We start from the raw sequence: 13,990 nt of genomic DNA, 5'->3' as shown, positions 1-13,990 counted from the left end.
ATTCCACAGTGAGTAAATTGTCTCTGTAGCTGAGTGGCTGAATTGAGAAAACAGTAACAAACATAACAAACACAGATCCATGTGTTGGATAGGCCACTCAGCTTATGGGGCAGGCTTGAGACGCATAACCTTGTGCTTGCTTGTCACTAACAAGTTGGTTTTTTTAAGCTATGTTGGGTATTAGAAAGTTTTAAAGATTCCTTCTGTCACTAAACTCTGATAAAATCTGAACTAGCAAGTGTTGCGGTGTAATGTTTATACAAATATGTAATCATACAGATGGCACAGAAGCCAGGAAGGCCCTGTGATGCGAGAGTGGAAACTAATGTTATAAAGTAAAATCTACAATAGGAATTGGATGCATTGCAAGTTAGGTGCCCATCAGTGCTGAACATTTCTGAAACATGTGTGTCTAGATCTCTTTTAAGAGCCCAGAAAGAATCGAACATTATATATGAGAATGTTACAATAGAAATGAAAGGCGGCACAATTTCCTTGGGCTTTTTCTTCTGTAATTTTTTTGTTCACTCTAAACCTACTTGAATACTTTATATGGATTCCTAAATTCTCTGCCCTAGCAGCACTATTCTTTTAGTCTGAGTCTCCTCCAACTTCAATATTTTACTCTGGGTGAAAAGCAAGATAAACAGGTTTACTTTTTATTATTTATTTATTTATTTTATTTTATTTTATTTTTTTGGTCAGTTGTGGGGCCTGAACTCTAGGCTCAGCTCTTCAGCTCAAGGCTAGCTCTCTACCACTTGAGCCACAGCGCCACTTCCTGCTTTTTCTGCTTATGTGGTGCTGAGGAATTGAACCCAGGGCCTCATGCATGCAAGGCAAGCACTCTACCACTGAGCCACCTTCCCAGCCCCAGTAACCAGGTTTAGGATGACAATTCACAAGAAGTAAAAATGGGTTCCCTTACAGGGTAGGGACATTTTCTTTTGGAGGATCAATTTGTAGCCCACTTGTTAGCTACCTGAAGTAGAGGTTCCACTTTTCCATCCCAAGACCTAGCAGCACTGATATTGGTTATCATTTAAGATGTAAATAAGATCCCAGCCCAGTGGCTCAAGCCTAGCTACTTGGGTGGCAGAGTTCAGGGGGATATGGAGGTTTAATGTAGCCAGCCTAGTGAATAAAGGTTTGACACACTCCATCTCAACCAGCAGCTGAGAATTATGATGCAAGGAGTTATCCTAACTATTAAGGAAACCCAGTAGCTGGGTACTGTCAATGGAAATGAGAGATTCATCGTCCAGCCTGGCTGGGACATAAAGCAAGACCTCACCTCAGAAATAAGCAATGAGGGCTGGGAAGGTGGCTCAGTGTAGAGTGCTTGCCTTGCCACGCATGAGGCTCTGGGTTCGATTCCTCAACACCACATAAGCAGAAAAAAGCCAGAAGTGATGCTGTGGCTCAAGTGGTAGGGCGCTAGCCTGGAGCTGGAGCTGAGGGACAGCACCCAGGCCCAGAGTTCAGCCCAACAAAAAAATAAAATAAAATAAATAAATCAATGAGGGGCTGGGAATGTGGCTTAGTGGTAGAGTGCTTGCCTAGAATTCATGAAGCCCTGGGTTCAATTCCCCAGTACCGTAAACAGAAAAAGCTGGAAGAGGCACTGTGGCTTAAGTGGTAGAGTGCTAGCCTTGAGCAAAAAGAAGCTCAGGGACAGTGCCTAGGCCCAGAGTTCAAGCCACAGGACTGGCAAAAAAAAAAAAAAATTCATGCAAAAAGGGGCTGAAGGCATAGCTCAAGTGACAAAGCGACTACCTAAAAACTCAAGTGCAAGAACCTGAGTTCAATCCCTAGTATAGGGGGAAAAGGATTTGAATTGATGATGGGAATATTATTTGTTTATTTGTAATAATGGGGATTGAACTCTGAGCCTTGTGCCTGCTAAGCAAGTGCTCTACATTTCCTAGCCCAAGATCCTCTTTTTAAATAAAATTGTTGGAGAATACACATAAATAAATATGGGAGTCTTTCTATATAGTCCAGGCTGGCATAGTAGGAATTAGATACATATTTGCTGAATAAATGAATAGATGGGAAGAAACTATGTGTGAAGAAACTGTGATTTAATTATAATGCTAGATTGAAACCAATGAATTTCTTCTTACCAGAATGAAAAATAGTCACTCAACTTTAAGTGAAAAATTTCAAAACTCAGGTGTTTGACAAGATTGGTGATGTTATATCACCACTTAATTTGTAATAATCAATGGAAATTTTTTCAAATTCCAAAAATGTATAAGATTAATATCAAAGACAGTGATGGGGAATGAACCCAGGATACTACTACTACTTTACAAAAGAAATATATGAGCAGATGCTGGTTTAAAATGGTTTTTTTCTTACTAATTGATAATACTAACAAAAGATGATATCTAGTGTTGAGTTTTTCCAAATAAAAAAACTATTCCCAGGTTCTCACACATGGTAAAAGTTGTAGCATGTTATGTTATATAATTATGTTTTTAATTTTATGTGATTTTTGTGTTTATGTGGTACCAAGGAATTGAACACAGGGCCTCATGTGTGCTAGGCAAGCACGCTACCACTAAGCCACATTCTTTGCCTTATATAATCATTTTGACTTTTTAAAATATCCTTTTTTTCCCTGGCTGGTTAAAGGGCTTGAACTCACTGTCCCTGAGCTCTTTTGCTTAAGGCTAGTACTCTACCACTTTGAGCCACTGTGCCATTTCTAGTTTTCTAGTGGTTTATTGGAGATAAAAGTCTCAGGGACCTTCTTGCCTTGGCTAACTTTGAACTGTGTTCCTCAGATATCAGCCTCCTGAGTAGCTAGGATTACTGGTGTGAGTCATCAGTGCCTTGCCAATTTGTTGTTTTTTAAAGAGAGTTTTTTGAATTTTTTTTTTTTTTTTGCTGAATTTATTCTCAGACTAATGGGTATTTTTGTCTCTGTGATTTACAAACCAAATATTTTTTGTTCTTTCCCCTATATGGATCCCATTCTTGTTTGAAGTTTCAGGTGCTCATCATGGTGATTTTCTAAATTTATTATTATTATTATTATTATTATTATTATTATTATTAGTGTGTTTGTACAGAGGGATTACTACTTTAGCTTTTTTATTTTTATTTATTTATGTTTTTTGTCAATTGTGGGTTTGAACTCTGAGCCTGGGCGCTGTTCCTCAGCTCTTCAACTTGAGGTGAGCCCTCTACCACTTGAGCCACAGCACCAGTTCCGGTTTTCTGAGTGGTTTATTAGAGTGTTGTGGACTTTCCTGCCCAGGGTTGGCTTTGAACTGCAATCCTCAGATCTCAGCCTCCTGAGTAGCTAGGATTACAGGTGTGAGCCACCAGCTCCCGGCTTTGCTTTAGCTTTAAAATATATATATATTAGTTATTGTCTGTTTAGCCTCTGGAAAAGAGCACAATAAAGTTTTTCAGTTTAAAGCACTAGACTTTTGTATTGCCATTTTATAGTCAAATTTCCTCAATTATATCAATCATTAAATGATAGTAAATATCTTATGGTTTAAAATGAAAGGTCTTAAAAATGAGAAATTTTGGTACTTTAAAAAATGATGGTGTCAGGCGCTGGTGGCTCACCCATGTAATCCTAGCTACTCTGGAGGCTGAGATCTGAGGATCGAGGTTCAAAGCCAGCCTGGGCAGGAAAGTCCATGTGATTCTTATCTCCAATTAACTATCAGAAACCGGAAGTGGCGCTGTGACTCAAGCGGTAGAGCCCTTGCCTTGAGCTGAAGAGCACAGGGACAGTGCCCAGGCCCAGAGTTCAAGCCCCACCACCGACCAAAAAACAAAGTCTTTTTCCCTGCCGCTGAAGCCGCGCGGAGGCTCAGGCCCGAGTGGCTCAAGAACTAGTACACGTCTAGGATAACCTTACCAGACAAGCAGAAAAAGTCAAAAGCTATGACCATATAAGATGATGCTAAGCGAAAGGAACCCCAAGAAAGGGACACAAGAGGTTTTATCTCTTGCTGTTGTTGTTCATGTGCTATGTGATTTGTTTGTTTCTCTTGTACGTTCTTCCCCCATGGTATAACCCCTGTTGTCACTGTATTTGATTCTGGTACCCTGCATCTTGTATATACATTCTTCTAATTTGGGGAGGGGAAGGGAAATAACAAAATGCTGAAATAAGGATACAGGTTGACCCATTGTAACAATGAGATGTACAAGACACTATGTTGGAAATGAACTTTACAACTTGTGGGGAGGGGGGTGGAGCTGGGGAGATGGGGAGGGAAAGGATGGTAGGGGAAAAACAAAGGAGGGGGCAACAAGGCTCGACAGGAAATGTACTTATTACCTTACTCGTGTAACTGTAACCCCTCGGTACAGTGTCTCTAATATATGTATATATATATATGTTATATATATTATATATGTTATATATTTTATATATATTATATATTATATATATTATATATGATAGATAGATAGATAGATAGATAGATAGATAGATAGATAGATAGATAGACAGATAGATAGATTTGGCGTCACCCGTAATCCACCGCCGCAGCCGCTGGGGGTGTAATGGATGTTAATACTGCTTTACAAGAGGCACTGAAGACGCCCTCTTCCTCCATGGCACGTGGAAGCCGCGAAGCTGCCGCAGTCATAGACAAGCGCCAAGCACATCTTTGTGTGCTTGCATCCAACTGCAGCGAGCCCATGAATGTCAAGTTGGTGAGGCTTTGTGTGCTGAGCACAGCAACTTTATTAAGGTCCATGACTGCAAAAAAAAACTAGGGGAGCCCGATGCCGGTGGCTCACGCCTGTAATCCTAGCTACTTAGGAGGCTGAGATCTGAGGATCGTGGCTCAAAGCCAGCCCAGGCAGAAAAGTCCATGAGACTCTGATCTCCAATAAACCACCAGAAAGTTGGAAGTGGCGCTGTGGCTCAAGTGGTAGAGCGCTTGCCTTCAGCTGAAGAGCACAGGGACAGCGCCCAGGCCCAGAGTTCAAGCCCCACAAATGACAATAAATAAATCAATCCATGTTTTAAATAGAATGTAATATAATGCATTTGGGGTTCATTCCAACATCAATCAATAAGCGCCATTGACCTCCTGCTACAAGTCTATAGGTAGAAAACCAATTGCCTCCAGCCCCCCACCCTCTCCCCCCATAGGTGCGGTCCTGCCATGGAATCCCTTTGCTCAGTTTTCTCCTGTCCAATCAGGTGGAATGTTTCACAGGCACATGGTTTATACAGCTCAAAATAACTTGGGACCTGCAAGCTGACAAATGCTCTGGCTCCGGTGGTGACAGGTTGTCCAGCTTCTTACAGCCATCTTCACTGAAACTGAAGTTAACTCCACACTCTATGGACGGCGACGCTCAATTTCCAAGGACTTGAAGATTTTTACTTGTTTTTGGCCTTTTCTCCTGTGCGCTCATCTCCAAGTTCTCCTTTGGATAATTATCTTCGAAGTGGAGTGCCTGGGTTGAACATCCTCTGGGTCAACTAAAAAAAGAAAGGTAATATCCAAATTTAAGTTCACAAGTGTGGCTTGATAACAGGGCATTGACAGTGGGAAAGGGGATATTTCAGACAGCTAATTACTGTCACTGAGAGTGGAACCGAGGGTAATTTTCTAATTATGTATGCTGAGATACTCAATTAAATAAAAAACAGAGAAGTCTACATGTAAAGCTTGGGAGGGGATGAAGTGGGGCTCACTAGAATCAGCCTGTTTTGAGTTCTAAGGAAAAAACACTTCAACAGAGTAAGTTGTGATATGTTGGTGGATAACACTGGCATTTTCCACTCATTTATTTATTAAAGTAATGCTGCTTATATAGAAAATAAGTATGTAATGCCTACTTCCTTTTTGAAGGAAATCAACTCTAAAATAACTCCACAGTTAAAGACTTTCATTTAAATTTTTTTATCATGTAAAAGGATATGCTTGCTATATTTAGTGTTGGGAGATCTGTTCCCTGGATTAATGTACACAACAGCTGCAGAAAGTCTTGCTCAAGGGACATTGCTCTTTCTTTCTCCTTTCTCTCTCTCTCTCTCTCTCTATCTCTCTCTTTCTTGCTCTCTCTTCAACTACATCAAAGACACTTGACAGTCAGTGACAAATGTTTGGCCTGGTATATTGCACTATTAGCAGTAATTAGATGCACAACTTGAAAAATATTGTAAAAACTGTATAAGCAAAGGAAGAGGAAAGGTGGATCACTCTGTATTTCTAGTCACAAAGAGTAGACATTACAGAATGTTGTTAAGAAATCGTATCAACTTTTCAACAGAGTTTTACATATTCATTAAAGTTACAAGTATCATTCAGCTTAAAAGGAAAAAAATAGCTATCTATTTTTCCTTCTCAAAACCTTGTGATGTCTCAAGTACTTTCACTCTAGTAATAAGTAAATTCTGAAAGCCCTAAGTTAAAATGTTGGTCTAACTTTATGGTCTCTTTTTAATAACAACACTTAAGTTCACATAAAATCCATAGTCATTTTTGAGGAAATCATAAGTATTTCTGTTTATAGCTATTATGAACATATTTTTAAAACAAAAATTAATATAATCTGACACATTGTTTCACAACAAATCAAATATTTAAAATTGAAGCCAGCACAGGAAATCTAAAATATATGAATGTTATATTTACAAAAGTGTTGAAAGACCAAATTACAGGCAGCACAGAATCTTATAATAATGGACCATGAAACAAACCATTGGAAACTATCCACATTTTTAAAAGATTATCACGATCCCTGCTTAGAATAGGTGAGTAATGCTGTTGAAACTCATAATAATAACATAAAAACTTTAGTCTTCTATCTAGCTATAGTTTATGATAGAGACTCTCTATACAGATATGTATTACAATGTGCTAGCAAAGGCACATCTGCAGTATAACAGACTCACTGCAATTTATGGACACAAACAACTTGAGTTTTTATCCAAGTTGTTTTTGGAATTCACAGAAATAATTTCTACCAATTAGCTTTGGAAGAATATACAGCAGCAGATAAATCCATCTATTTTGGAAGGATTTTTAATGGACTAATGTTAGTATGTGAACAGGTGACAGACCGGTCAAGTTGCTCAATAGCTAATTCTTATATGTAAAAGAAACAATAGATTCTGTTTACTAACTTGAAAACATAAGACAATGGTACTGTTAGCCTCTGAGCCACGAATTTCCTTCCTTTATACTGAGATTTGACAAATGCATTGTCAGTCTTATGTGTTATTGTCAATGTAACAAGATAGAAAATGAAAGGGTTTTCTTCACAGCCTTTTCCTTTTCCCTTTCCTAGGAGAAGAAAAACTAGTGAAGCACTACACACATAGTTTCATATGTTGAGTCAACAAAGTCTTTAGACAGCATTACCTATTAGCTTACAGGAAACAACCCAGTATGAACAGAATACTCTGTATAGAGAGTTAGAAGTATGAGACTCTGAGTACAATCCCTAGTACTGGGAGGAAGGAAGGAAGGAAGGAAGGAAGGAAGGAAGGAAGGAAGGAAGGAAGGAAGGAAGGAAGGAAGGAAGGAAGGAAAGATGGAAGGAAGGAAGGAAGGAAGGCAAAGAAAGAAAGAAATTTAAGAACATATTTAGAGCAGACATATATATTTCTGGGGGAAACCAAAATTGGAGTGACTATTTGCCTGCAGTCACTAGAGAGTTCTTGAGTTCACGGATAACCAGTCACCTTGACAATCTGTGACCAGGCTTCCTGTACATAGATAGATCTCCATTGCAGTCACAATGCAATCCCCACTCAGGGAGGGAGCCAGCACCCCTTCTCTTGAACTAGAACTTGACCTAGAACTAGGTCTTGACATCCCAAGCTTACTTGAGGTGCCTGCTCTTCTCTCATTCCAACTAACATATGACGTCAATTTAATTAGGAAAGTTGCCTTGAAAAAAAAAAAAGATCATCACATAAGATTAAAAAAAGAATGAAATGTTTTTTTTCCTGTTTTTCTTATTTTAGAATGAAATAAAATTATTGTTAATGAGGATCAATGAAGGGTTTTTATTTGTATTTCCTATGTAACAACTCAGTTCGTCATGAATGGCAAGCTGTTGAGAGAGAAAAAACTCAACTTCTATCACTTTTTTTCTATTCTTTTTTTAAACATTTTTTTTAATCATTGTTATCTTTAAGTACTTGTACAAAGAAGTTCTCATTCTACAAAGCAGTATATGAATACAAGGTATCTGACAACATTGACCCCATCGCTCCTAACCCATCCCTTCTCTCACTTTTCTTTTTCTTTAATTGAGATTAGGTGATTACATAAATTTCACATATTTCATAGTATTATGGAATAGTGATAGTTAAAATCACAAACACATTTTACCCTTCGCAAGGCAAATGGTCATTCTCATGGTCTATAAAGTTTGCGAATTCTATGAGCTTTGACAATACAAATTATTTCTTCGCAAGGCAAATGGTCATTCTCATGGTCTATAAAGTTTGCGAATTCTATGAGCTTTGACAATACAAATTATTTCTTCCACATCGGGTGATGTTCACATTTCTTTCCTTTTGCTTAGTGTCAGCCGTTCCCTCTTTCCCTCTCATTTCTCCCTTCCCATCGCTGTCTTTGGGTTGCTTAGTTCTTTTCCTTCTATGTCCAGTGCAGCTGATGGGCCCCTTCATTGTATGTTCCATTTCCCACTTATTCTGTTTCTTCCTCCTGACTTCCCTCCATTGTGTGCCTATATCTACCATATATATGGTCAAGAACAAGGAGTCATTTAGTAATGATACGACAAAATGAGTGGCTGTCCTTTGTTTCTTGACTAATGCCAAATCCACCCCCTTTGCATTGTGATTCTAGGGATCAAAACTAAGACTTTGAGCATGCAGGACAGGTGTTTACACACTGAGCTATACCACTAATCCCCATTCCTTTTAGATCATAGATGTCTTCCATTAACCTTTCTATGATACATGACATTTGTTTTTATACTATTTCTTTGCTGCTTTTCAGATTCAGTATTATAAGAGCTCTGGCTCTAACATTCTTTTTACACTATGTGATGTGTTTATTCTCTGCTATATATAAAAACACACACGTTGTGTTTCATAACAACCTATCTCCTTTTCTCCCACCAAAATAAAATATTCTGTACCTTCTTACCATACCAATTGGATTAAAATAAGGAAGGAAGGGATTATTCACTTTCAGCCTATTTTCTAAAAATCTTTTCATTCCTGTAGCCTCTGCTTTTTAGAGAAAGTCTCTGCTAAACAGAGGCCTCAAATTCCCCATGTCATCTTGGCTCTGCCTCTTCATTTCAAACATACTCTTCTTTTCTCTTTTTGTTTTGTTTTATTTCACTGTGCTGTTACTGGGACCTGAACTCAGGGCCTGATTGCTGTCCCTTAGCTTATTCACTCAGTGTTCTACCATTTGAGCCACAGCTTCACTTGCTTGTTTTATTTTTTTTTTATTTGTCTGTTTTAAGATTGGGGGGGGGGGAGGTGTCTCACTATGGAGCCCAGACTAGCCTTGAACTCTTGATCTTCTTGCCTCAGCCTCCTGAATGCTGGGATCTCTTGTGTATAACCAGCACACCTGGTCTTTTAATATTCTTCTAATGCAAATGTTTACACATCTTTTTATTTTTAATTTAATTTAATTTTTGTGCTGGTCTTGGGACTTGAATTCAGAGCCTGGGTGCTGTCCCATAAATTAAAAAAAATGTTATTAGAAAAGTGATGTACAAAGGGATTACAGTTACATATGTTAGGTAAACAGTACATTTCGTTGTGGACAGTGACACCTCTTCCCTTGTTTTCTTCCAGTTTTTCCCTCGTGTCCCTACCAACAAATTGTATAGTTCATTTTCAACAAAGTGTCTAGTGAGTACCACTGCTGCATTAGTTCACCCTTTGTCCCTTTATTTCTGTGCCCCCTCTGACCCTCCTAAAGATAAACAACCAAGATGAAAAGAAAAAAAAAAAACAGCAACAATGAAAAAAACCTGCTTTCCATTTCCCGGAGTTCTGTTTTCTTTTTTTGAATTGTCTTTATTTAAGTAGTTGTACAAAGGAGTTGCCACTCAGCAAAGTTGTTTACTGTTTTGTTTACTCTTTCAAACTAAAAGATATTTGAGGGGCTGGGAAGGTGGCTTAGTGGTAGAGTGCTTGCCTTACATGCATGAGGCCCTAGGTTCAATTCCTTAGCACCACATAAGCAGAAAAAAGCCAGAAGTGGCGTTGTGGCTTAAGTGGTAGAGTGTTTACCTTGAGCTGAAGCTGAGGGACAGCGCCCAGTCCCAGAGTTCAGGCCCCATGACCAACAAAATTAATTAATTAATTAATTAATTAAATAAAAGATATTTGAGAGAATGGCTCTTCTACTATTTCTGTATTACTACTGGAATTTCCATATACCCGAAGGTCTGACTCTAACATAGTATATACTAACTTATGAAATCACTTATGCCATTCATACCACAAGCAGAAGTAAAAACTACAATAGAGGTGATCACTTTCACTGGAAGTGATGGACATTGTACCTGCAACGGAATTTTTCCCAACTCCCCAGAACTGGCTTCTACATTCTGGGAACTGGTTGTGGGATCAGCAAGAGTTTGTCCAAAAGAATTGACCTAAGCCAGGCACAGTGGCACACGCCTATTTGATCCATACCTCCAGCCCATTTTTTAATTTGTCAGTCATGGGGCTTGAACTCTGGGCCTGGGCACTGCCCCTCAGCTCTTTAACTCAAGGCTAGTGCTCTACTACTTGAGTCACAATGCCACTTCCAGTTTTCTGGTGGTTGATTGGAGATAAGAGTATCACAAACTCTCCTGCCTGGATTTGGGCAGGCTTTAAACCGCTATCCTCAGATCTCAGCCCCCTAAGTAGCTAGGATTATAGGTGTGAGCCACCGGCACCTGGCTCCAGCCCATTTTTTATTGGGTCATTTTCAAGGTAGGATTTGGCTTGATGCCTGGCTAGTCTGGGCTTCCATGCTTCTTTCTACTTGTGCTTCACTGGAGTGTGTGTCTCTGGAGGAAGTATATCACTGTGCCTATCAAATGGGTAAGATGAAGCTCTTGAACTTCTTTCTGCTCAGGTTGTCCCCTGGTGATCCTTTATCTCTGTCTCCCAGGTAGCTAGATTCACAAGCCCTGAGAGACACCATATCTGGCTTAGTACTCTTACCTTATTTATTTATTTATTTATTTATTTATTTATTTATTTAGTTGGTCCTGGGGCTTGAGTTTGGCCTGGGCACTGCCCCTGAGCCTCTTAGTACTTGAGGTTAGCCTTCTAACACCTGAGCCACAGTGCTACTTCTGGATTTTTCTGAGTAGTTTATTGGAGCTAAGAGCCTCATGGACTTTCTTGCCCAGGCTGGCTTTGAAACAGGATGCTCAGATCTCAACCTCTTGAGTAGCTAGGATTATAGGCATGAGCCACCGGTGCCCAGCTTACTTTTTTTTAAAAGTGTTTTTCACAGGGCTGGGAATGTGGCTTAATGGTAGAGTGCTTGCCTAGCATACATGAAGCCCTGGGTTCCATTCCTCAGTACCACATAAACAGAAAAAGCCAAAAGTGGCACTGTGGCTCAAGTGGTAGAGTGCTATCCTGGAGCAAAAGACCCTCAGGGACAGTACCCAGGCCCTTAGTTCAAGTCCCAGGACTGACAGAAAGAAAAGTATTTTCACTACAAACTTCAGGAGTAAGCAGAGTAATTCTGTTCAGCCCCAGCTAAAGGTAGGTTATTTAAACATGCTTATTTTTTCCTATTCTGGTTGTCTCTCTTCACAAATAGTTATTAAACATTAAGCTATTTTTTGTGTCAACCTAAGAAACTAGATTTGGGTTTTATAGTCCTTTTCAGTCCATGTTGCTTTTTGTATATAATGGATGTGTTTTGGCACTGTAATTAATATATAGCAGCAATGTTTAAAGACATATATAAAAGATGTTTCTTTTTAATTGCTTTATTAAGGTTTAATTGACAAATATTTTACACATTATATTGGCTACAATATAATGTTTTGGTATATGCATACCATGTGAATTTATTAAACCAAGCTAATTAAAATATCATCACCTCACATACTTTTTTTGTGTGTGATGAGAACACACTTAAGACCTACTCTCTTCATGTTTGTGCCAGTAGTGGGGCTTGAATTCATGCTCTTGCTTAGCTTTTTCTGCTCAAGGCTGGTATTCTACCACTTAAGCCACATTTTCACATCCAGCTTTTTGCTAGTTAACTAAAGATAAAAAATCTCCCAGATTTGTCTTCTCTGGCTGGCTTTGAACCTTGATCCTCAGATCTCAGCCTCGAATAGCAGAAATTACAGTAAGCCACCAGCACTGTGGTTAAGAAAGTCTTAATGAATGATGACACGTTTCATTTCCAACCTAGTATCATTTCAGCAACACCAGATTTCTTTTCAAGGGCAATTACTTAATCTCATTTTGAAAGTGGCATAACATCTACATTTCAATTTTGTAAGGACAGAGAGAACAAGGGCAGTTGTCACTCTGAACACTCCAGATAAACTGTCCAAGAGCATTCACGGTTTTCTTTTCTGAAACCATCTGCTGTTTCATCCTACTAATGTTCCACCCGTCACCTAGTTGCTCAGGTCATAAATGTGAGAGTCACCATTGATTCTTCTCTTTTTCCTGTAGCTCACTTTCAATCTATCAACAAATCATTTGGCTCTATTTCCAAACCATCTCTCAGATCTGATCCTTTCTTACCATTTCCTGATGGTCTGCACTGGTCTACACTACCACCATCTCTTTGTTGTATGGCCTCTTAGCTGGTCTGCTCACCTCCACCCTTACTTACCCTTTTCAACCAAATTCTTTGCATTGCATCTGTGCTTGAACATTTTTAAAACCATTTCATCAGGCAGTGAGCCTTTACTCTGGACTTCCATTCAAGCAATTTAGTTTTCTTTCCTGTACTGCCTAAGTGATGGCTCTCTTCTTTAAAATAGCCTCTTTTCATAATAAAAGTCTCTTTCACTAAACAACCAAACAAACAATAACAACAAAAATAACTTGTCTCTCAAAAACCTTGATATGGGTTTGTATTTTATAAGTGTAAGGAAATGTGGAATCCTTTCCAGGGTTAGCAAGGCCTGACATGACCTGAGCCTGCACACTTCTAACCTCACCAACTTCCACTTCTCCTTTGACTCACTCACCTGGACAATGGATTTGACTTGAACACACCAAACACTCATCTTTCTAGGCCTTGACAGATCTTCCTTATAAATTCCTTGGTTGGTCACATGGTAATTCTCCATATAAGAAGTATTATTTGACCTAACCAAAACAAAGAGTTTTCTCCCCCCGCCCATCATTCTGTCTTATGTTGCTCTAATTTTTCTTCATAACGTAAGTTTCTTCCTTAGAATGTTACTTCTTTAAGATATCATTTTCCTCACTACTCATTCTAGGGTCTTGAATGCTGCATGGTACACATAAGATGGCTATTAATATTTATGGAGAGAAGGTTAGAAGGTAGCTCAGTGGTAGAATACTTACCCTAGCATGTGAAAGATCCTAGGTTTGAACCTTTGTGTTGGAAAAAAAAAACTGTTAGAAGAACAAATAAATACAATCTAAACTATCAGGGGCTGGTTCAAGAGGTAGAGTGCCTGCAGAGAAAAATCAAGACCCTGAATATAGATATGTTTAACTAACTACAAATCTAGGGTTCCGTTTCTCTTCAAAGTTTTTCCTTAGAAGAAATTATTTCATCAGTACTATTATTTCTTAACTATAAAATGGAGACCACAAGCCAAGTGCCAATGGCTCACACATATACTCCTAGCTACTCAGGAGGCTGAGATCTGAGGATCGCAGTTCAAAGCCAGCCCAGGCAGGAAAGGCCATGAGACTCTTATCTCCAAGAAAATACCAAAAAACCTGAAATGGCTCTGTGGCTCAAGTGGTAGAGTACTAGCCTTGAGCTGAAGATCTGAGGGACAGCACTCAGGCCCAGAGTTCAAGCCCCAC

The 13,990-nt window shown here is 39.1% G+C and overlaps 1 protein-coding gene across 1 annotated transcript in view; it reads left to right on the top strand.

Moving 5' to 3' along the window:
- Positions 1 to 5,389: 5,389 nt before the first annotated feature.
- Mypn (myopalladin) overlaps positions 5,390 to 13,990 on the top strand; it is an 83,166-nt gene continuing 74,565 nt past the window's right edge. The window contains exon 1 of the mRNA XM_070020990.1: positions 5,390 to 5,487. The gene's annotated coding sequence lies outside the window, so the exon portion shown is untranslated. The remainder of the gene's footprint in view (positions 5,488 to 13,990) is intronic.

The sequence above is a fragment of the Dipodomys merriami genome, unplaced genomic scaffold (genome assembly GCF_024711535.1).
Source record: "Dipodomys merriami isolate MVZ:Mamm:240054 unplaced genomic scaffold, mDipMer1.0.p SCAF_14, whole genome shotgun sequence".
Lineage (NCBI taxonomy): Eukaryota > Metazoa > Chordata > Mammalia > Rodentia > Heteromyidae > Dipodomys > Dipodomys merriami.
This window is presented reverse-complemented; position numbering and strand designations above follow the sequence as displayed.